This window comes from Anopheles bellator, chromosome 1 (assembly GCF_943735745.2).
Source record: "Anopheles bellator chromosome 1, idAnoBellAS_SP24_06.2, whole genome shotgun sequence".
NCBI classification, from domain to species: Eukaryota; Metazoa; Arthropoda; class Insecta; order Diptera; family Culicidae; genus Anopheles; species Anopheles bellator.
The window spans coordinates 6,768,411-6,774,960 of NC_071285.1; the positions used below are offsets into that span (position 1 = coordinate 6,768,411).

At 46.8% G+C, this 6,550-nt stretch overlaps 1 long non-coding RNA gene and 1 pseudogene across 3 annotated transcripts in view; one reads left to right on the forward strand and one right to left on the reverse strand.

Moving 5' to 3' along the window:
• Positions 1-903: 903 nt before the first annotated feature.
• The window catches only part of LOC131205949 (uncharacterized), a 14,030-nt gene continuing 8,383 nt past the window's right edge, over positions 904-6,550 (reverse strand). The window contains exons 2-5 of one of the 3 annotated variants that reach the window (XR_009156779.1): positions 2,077-2,174; positions 1,745-1,980; positions 1,261-1,682; positions 904-1,193 (exon numbers count right to left, since the gene is read on the reverse strand). This is a non-coding gene — a long non-coding RNA (uncharacterized LOC131205949). Of the gene's footprint in view, positions 1,194-1,260; positions 1,683-1,744; positions 1,981-2,076; positions 2,314-6,550 lie in introns of all 3 variants that reach the window. The other 2 variants (XR_009156777.1, XR_009156778.1) reach the window with 2 other exon arrangements.
• Positions 2,473-5,176, forward strand: LOC131205947 (uncharacterized; annotated as a pseudogene).

Here is a 6,550-nt window from a genome sequence, read left to right on the forward strand (position 1 = left end):
CGACCTCCACCAACACCACCCACACCGCAAGAACAGCCCCAGGATCACGATGTCCACCGACCTCCACCAACACCACCCACACCGCAAGAACAGCCTCAGGATCACGATGTCCACCGACCTCCACCAACACCAACACCTCCCAAGCATCTGCACTTCCCGATAAGCAGCGCGGTGCAGTTAACTGCATTTGGGCGGGAAGCGAAATTAGACAAGGTGGAAATGTCTAATACCGTTGCAGCTTATTTATTAAGAAATAGGAAAAAAGAAAATAATAACAGTGTAAATAATAATTTTTCTACAATGTTACGCCAAAGAAAAAAGGGGCCGAAAATGCTTAGGGTAATAATGCGGGAGTTATTTGTAGGGGATTTTATAAGGGAATGTGTGTGGGAGCGTCCCCGCAATGGCAAGATTGTGTGCCTTATACACTACGACGATTTATGGTGGGCCATCCATGATGCCATCTCCTTATCTTTTGGATATGCAGATACATTCGAAGAGTTTAAAAACCAATGGCAACGCATCACAACCAGTTGGTACGATACCAATTAAGTTAAGTTTATTCTCTTATGTTATATATTTTAAGTTTAGTCCAAGTTTTAGTTTCAGTTTAGTTAAGTTAAGTTTAGTTAAGTAGTTTAGTTAAGTAGTCTTCGTTAAGTTAAGTTTAGTTTAGTTAAGTTAAGGTTTTTAAGTTAAGTTAGTTTAGTTAAGTTAAGTTTAGTTAAGTAGTTTAGTTAAGTAGTCTTAGTTAAGTTATTCGAGTTTTCCAATTCTTGAACTTTTCATACATGAGCTCAGACGATTTTCAAATGACTGCCCTCTACCGAGACTTGAGCGCACACTCGATCAACTTGATTACAGTTCGGATAGTTATTAAGTGAAAAACACAGTTTGTTATGGTTAGAGTCATTTCAAATTTCATTTCATTTCAATTCACTTTTCAATAGAATCTTTCAATTATATAAAATACATATTCCATTTCTACTGGTAGATCAGTTATTCAAAGTTTGGTTTTGGGACCAACCGTGAACGGGACAATTTTGGCTGGCACTCAACGATTCGATGAAGTAAGGAGTGTTCTCTCGCAGGATACGTGAATCGGCCGTGAATCGATAGCGCTTCGCACCCGTATCGCGCAACGGTGTACCGAACAACATTTCCGCCGTGGATACTTTGAGCTTTTGTAAATTCTACAATTGGTGAAAAGGTGATAGAATTAGAAATGGACAAAAATATTACAGCCTTTTCCTCACGCACATGATTGACGAAAATGGTGTTTAGCAGATTGTAGTCCTTGTTGAAGTGTTGGCCGGTGACAGCACCAGCTCCTGCGATGGGTCGAGCTAAGAAATCCTGGTACCTTTTGTCCTCATAATTACGAATGATCTCGACCAGTTTAAACACCTTGTAGAGGGGGCCCCGGATCGGTCAACAGTAGGTCGTTCTCCAATGGGACCACACTCGTTCGCATGATAGTTTGCTGCACGTACAGAAACGGGTCGATCCGGGCCGAGGGAAAGGGCGTTTCCATGCTGGTAGATTTTCGCTGAGACTCTCCGTTTGCGGAAACATCCCTTTGGTCGGTTTCGTCCGTTAGAAGCATTACTGATAAATCGATAACAGATAACAGATTCCTCCATTCAAAGATTCCGTTCCGTGTTTAATTGCCGGTCTGGTGTCTACAAAAGTGTAAGATCACAATGTTAGAATGATAAGACAACCTTGCGATTACTAGCCATACCAGTGGAAGATTTTGCTTAGTGTTCTTTGTTTCTGTTATTACCAATCGTTCCCTTGCAGGTGTAGCGCCCATCGTCCTCGTTGAATTCGAAGTCATTCAGTACTTTGTCAATGTTTATCAGGTCGTTGTTCGGAACAACGACACAACCCACACAAACCGTGGAATGATTACTCTGATTCACACAGATCACACAGATTTGTTCCAATTTACGCGAAGGGTCTTGATTTCTGCGCAAACTAAGATAAAACGAGTGCAGTTTGGTTATTCGTTGATATTGCGGAGAATCATACGGGACTCGGTATAAACCGACACAGCATGTAGTCTGTACTTACTAATGACACTGAACATCCTCCAGCATGAACAATAAGCGACCAACAAACCCTAAACACCTAAACGAACGAATTATACTGACCCGCCATCTCGTCGCCTACTGCGCAGCAATATAATGTTTTGCAGCAAATGCAATATGTAAACAAACCGCAGCTGTCAGCTAAATTTGCTATAACTGGGCGGCTACACGAAGCGTGAAAACTGGCGTAAAATTAATTTGTAACGTCAAAACGTTTACGCTTCGTGTGGCAGCAAAAAATTAAAACCGAAATATCAAACGTGTTTACGTTCGTGTTTTTGGTCCAAGAAAATAGAAATAGAAGAGAAATTAATTGATTTCTGATTTTTTTTCTGTTTTTCCGATTTTGTTGCTATACCAGCAAATAAGAACTTAAATTATCCTCTGTTTGTAAGCAAAGCGTATGGAAAAAATAATTACGCTCGGGTTTACGCCTCGCGCGAGCCGTAAACGTTTTCACAGCGCCGCATTAATCGTAAACGTCAAACTTGTTACGTTACGCATCGTGTTTCACGTAAGCAGCTAACATCAACCGTCGATTAAAGTTATTCTTTTCCCAGATTCTATTCTCGTTATTCTTTTCGTTTACTTTTCCCAGAACGTTTCGCCCGTATCGAGCAGCCAGAATGCCCCGGAAATAACAGCCAGCTGGCAAACGGCACTCGCGTCGTTTAGCAGCCCTATCAAACTCGATCTCGATCGGCTAAACGAACTACTACAGTGTCGCGTGACGTTCGAAAAGCGACAAATAAAAAACGATGAAAAATTGCAGCTTCGCCTCTACGTTCGCTCGATGGTGGAAGTTCCGTTGAAGGTGCGCAATATTTCCCTGCTGCTGACCGACCTCAAATCAAGCAGCGTGCGCATTGCAGCGTTACAGTACGCCGAGTACGATGGAAGTGAAGAAAGCGACAACAACGAGCACCGTCTAAAAGCCTTCGAAGAGTTCATTCTGGAACCGGAACCGGAGTTCGTTGGCGAACGGTATCTGTTTAGCGAGAGCATCGACGTGCATCTGTTTCGCCTCGAATTGCAAATGGGCTCTGACCGAACGTTCGCCGTGATGTCGCTACGCGAGAAGCTAAACAACAACAAACACTTTAAATCGTACAAACTCTCTCTGCACAAACGACTGTATGGAGCTCTTGTTACATCATTCCAACGTACGTGACAAAAAGGATCGGGAGCGATTCAATCTATTTGATGAACATTTTTCGATCACTTGCAGCTTCCAGCTAAGCTCCCAGACCCTTCCAACCAATCAGCCAATGCTGACGAACGAATTGTATCAGGTTACCACCAGTATCGCCAACCACTCCGATCTTTGTTTGTTTGTTTGTTTGTGCCAACCACTTTGAAAACGTCGGTGTTGGCATCAGCGTGCCGCAACTGCTGCGAAACAGCGGTAAGCAAAGCCGGAAGAAGACTGTCCTAAAAAGCGCAAAAAAGTAACACAAAACACTGCTCTTCTTTCCAGTGTTTGTCACAACCGACCTCAGTCAGCCGATGCAGAAGATCCATTCCCACGTTCAGATCGACATCGGCGAGCAGACTGTTTCCTACTATCTAACTAGTCTGGTTGCGGGCAACATCGAGTTGCGACAGAAAATGTACTATCAAATGGAAAACTTGCACCAAAGCAAAACAGTGACTACCGGTGTCGGTACCTCAGTGCCAAACGGGATTGGTGGCGGCAACGTAGCAGCAACCGATTCTCCCTCGACACCGAACAGCGAGAAGGAGGATCTAGCGAAGCTACTGGCCAGCGAAAAGAATCTGCAACGGTACGTCAACAACCACAATGTCAAAATCGAGTATTTGGCCGACGAGCAGGTGCGCAAGATCAAGGAGGATACCGTGGTGATACCGTGTGTGGAAGAAATCAAGCTTACCGGACGGTTCTACACGCTCAGCCGAGAAGCGCTCGGGCAGGCGTCTCGTAATGAGGAATCCCGATTTCCCGGGCCTCCCTCGGGTCGGGCCCGACCCGGGGATGGACCTCAACAGGGAAGTGAAATCACCCGATCCGATCAACATACTCGAAACGCAGTTCGTCAGCGTGAGTGCTGTTTGGAGTGAGCTTTATGGGTACAGTTTAAACAATCACTCTTCCTTTCAGGATCATAACATCATGGAAAAACCATATAAATAGCAGTGCATTGGTGCTAGGAACAGCGCTGCGACCAGCGAGCCGATTCGAGGAATTGAACTGTTCGCGCGATTGGGTGTCTCAAGAGATTACCAAGCCAACGATCGTTAACCCTTCGCAAACGCCCGATCACGGTGGGCCTATGATCGGAACGCCACACAGTACCGGACAGCGGAGTGACGAGCAGTATCAAAAGAATTTGCTTTCAAAACTTCCGACCAACGCCACAATAATCGGTAGCACCAGTGCCCAGCTTACGAGTCAAATGAACCTTTCTCTAACTCATGCTTCCCCACATGCTGCCTTGGATGCTTCTGCCGGCACCGACGGACCTCCATCGGCGGCGGATGGCGATCAACCGATGACGACGGCGATTTTAGGCAAGGGTATATCGGTAACCTCCACGATGACCACATCAACCGGAAGCGTGGAGGAATTCAAAGTGAAGCCATTGCCCCTCAACGAGTCGATCACGGGACCGTCGGGCTCGAAAGTCGCAGGACACGCGCCTGATGACGGTGGTAAAAGTGTTACAAAAACCGTCTACAACCACGGGTTGGACAGCGTCAAGTTGACTAACAACGACCGGAATGGATTCATCAATGCAAACTATGGGCGTACGGCACACGCTGGTGACCAGTGGCCAGTTTTTGGACTATACTGCGTTCGGTGGTGTCGAACACGGACTCCGGAAGTGGTAAACGAATCGAAATATATTATCAATGGTATTGGTGAGTACATTTGGTGTTCGTTCGAGCCGGAATAATGATCAAGATTCACTGACTGGAAAATTGTTACTGCTTGCAGAGGTCGTTGATCCTCCACTCAACCTGTACTGCTACCTGGACCAACGAATGTATGGTCGAACGCCAATGACGTTTCGCATCACCTAGCACGCCACACCCAGCACGCCAGCATAAGGAATATTCTTGAACCTTAAAAATAAAATATATTTCGTAACTATCCTGCGTTTCTTTCCCTCACAGCTTAACGTGACGATATTTTCCTACTCTTCGTACGATCTGTTGTTCAATCTGTGCCCGTTGAAGACGCACCCGCGACCCGCGAGGCTTTTCCTTTCCTCGATCGTTAGTGAGGCGTGACATGGTTTGGCCACGGCTCACCGGTACCACCATAACAGTCGGATTGACGTCTAAAGCCCCGAGTTTAGCACTCGCTAAACGGAGTCATCAAATGAATTGACCCCCAATTGGTTCGGGTGCGGTAAAAACTCGGCATGCATTACTGCACGGGCCATTTGGCGGTTTGGTAAGGACGAATAAATCAGGCCGATCGTCTCACGAACGTGTGGGGAGGCGCAAAGTTTCGCACACGGCTTTGCGTAACAAAATAAATCATTCGCAACTGTTATCAGTAGCGCGAGCATTTAATTGGGCCTTGCGAGCAACGGAAGTTACATTAATATGACCTGGTAATGAAGGTACGTCGCTCGGCTTTTAATTATGCGGCAAAAGCTGCTGATGAAACCGAATGAACACCGAGTATGCTACACCGGGGGCCATTTCTCAACGACATCATCGTTGCTTCGTGGACAACGGCACGATGTTCGTTCGTCGCTCACCAACCAACTCAAAATCTTGTTTCTATCGTCGGTCGGTGCGATGGAATTTCTATGAACTACATGCAATTATATAATGGCACCGCCGAAATTGCCGAAACGCGCTAGCGCGCCCCTCGGACCGTGGCTCGGCTCGGGTCGTCATCATCCCGCACCAGTACACCTGTGTACTGTCGTTCCGTCACCCGTCCCCGACCCGGAGTCCAGCCAGTCGACGAATTTGAACGTTATCTCACGCTGGCCGGGGGCTGACCTTCACCCAGAAAGGGAAACGATCGGTACCGCGCCAGGACTGGCCGGGGGTCTTTCTTTCCGGGTGTGGCAAACGCGCCCCCTCTCTCTCGTGTTCTCTCGCGCTCTATCCGATCTTCGGACCGAGCGACAAAAAAATCCTCTTACGGGAGGATAGAAAAGGATAGAAAAAGATAGAACAGAAATAGAAGTGAAAACGAATCGAGGCGAAATCTGTGCGAAGCCGCAGAAAAGCTGCCGAGCGCAGGCAGCGGATGGACTGGATGTTACGATGGAACGAATGTGACGTTCAATTATCAGAAATTTCCGCAGTTGCGAGGACCCCGTGAGTTCCAGCCTCTGTAAGAGGCCGGCGGGGATGGACGAGATCCTGCCTGGTCGTGCCAGGGGAAGATCAGAGTCGATGATTCGTGCACTGGAGCTCCGGAGCCGACTGTTGTTGTTGTGTTATTATAGAGACTTTGAGCACGGGGCTTC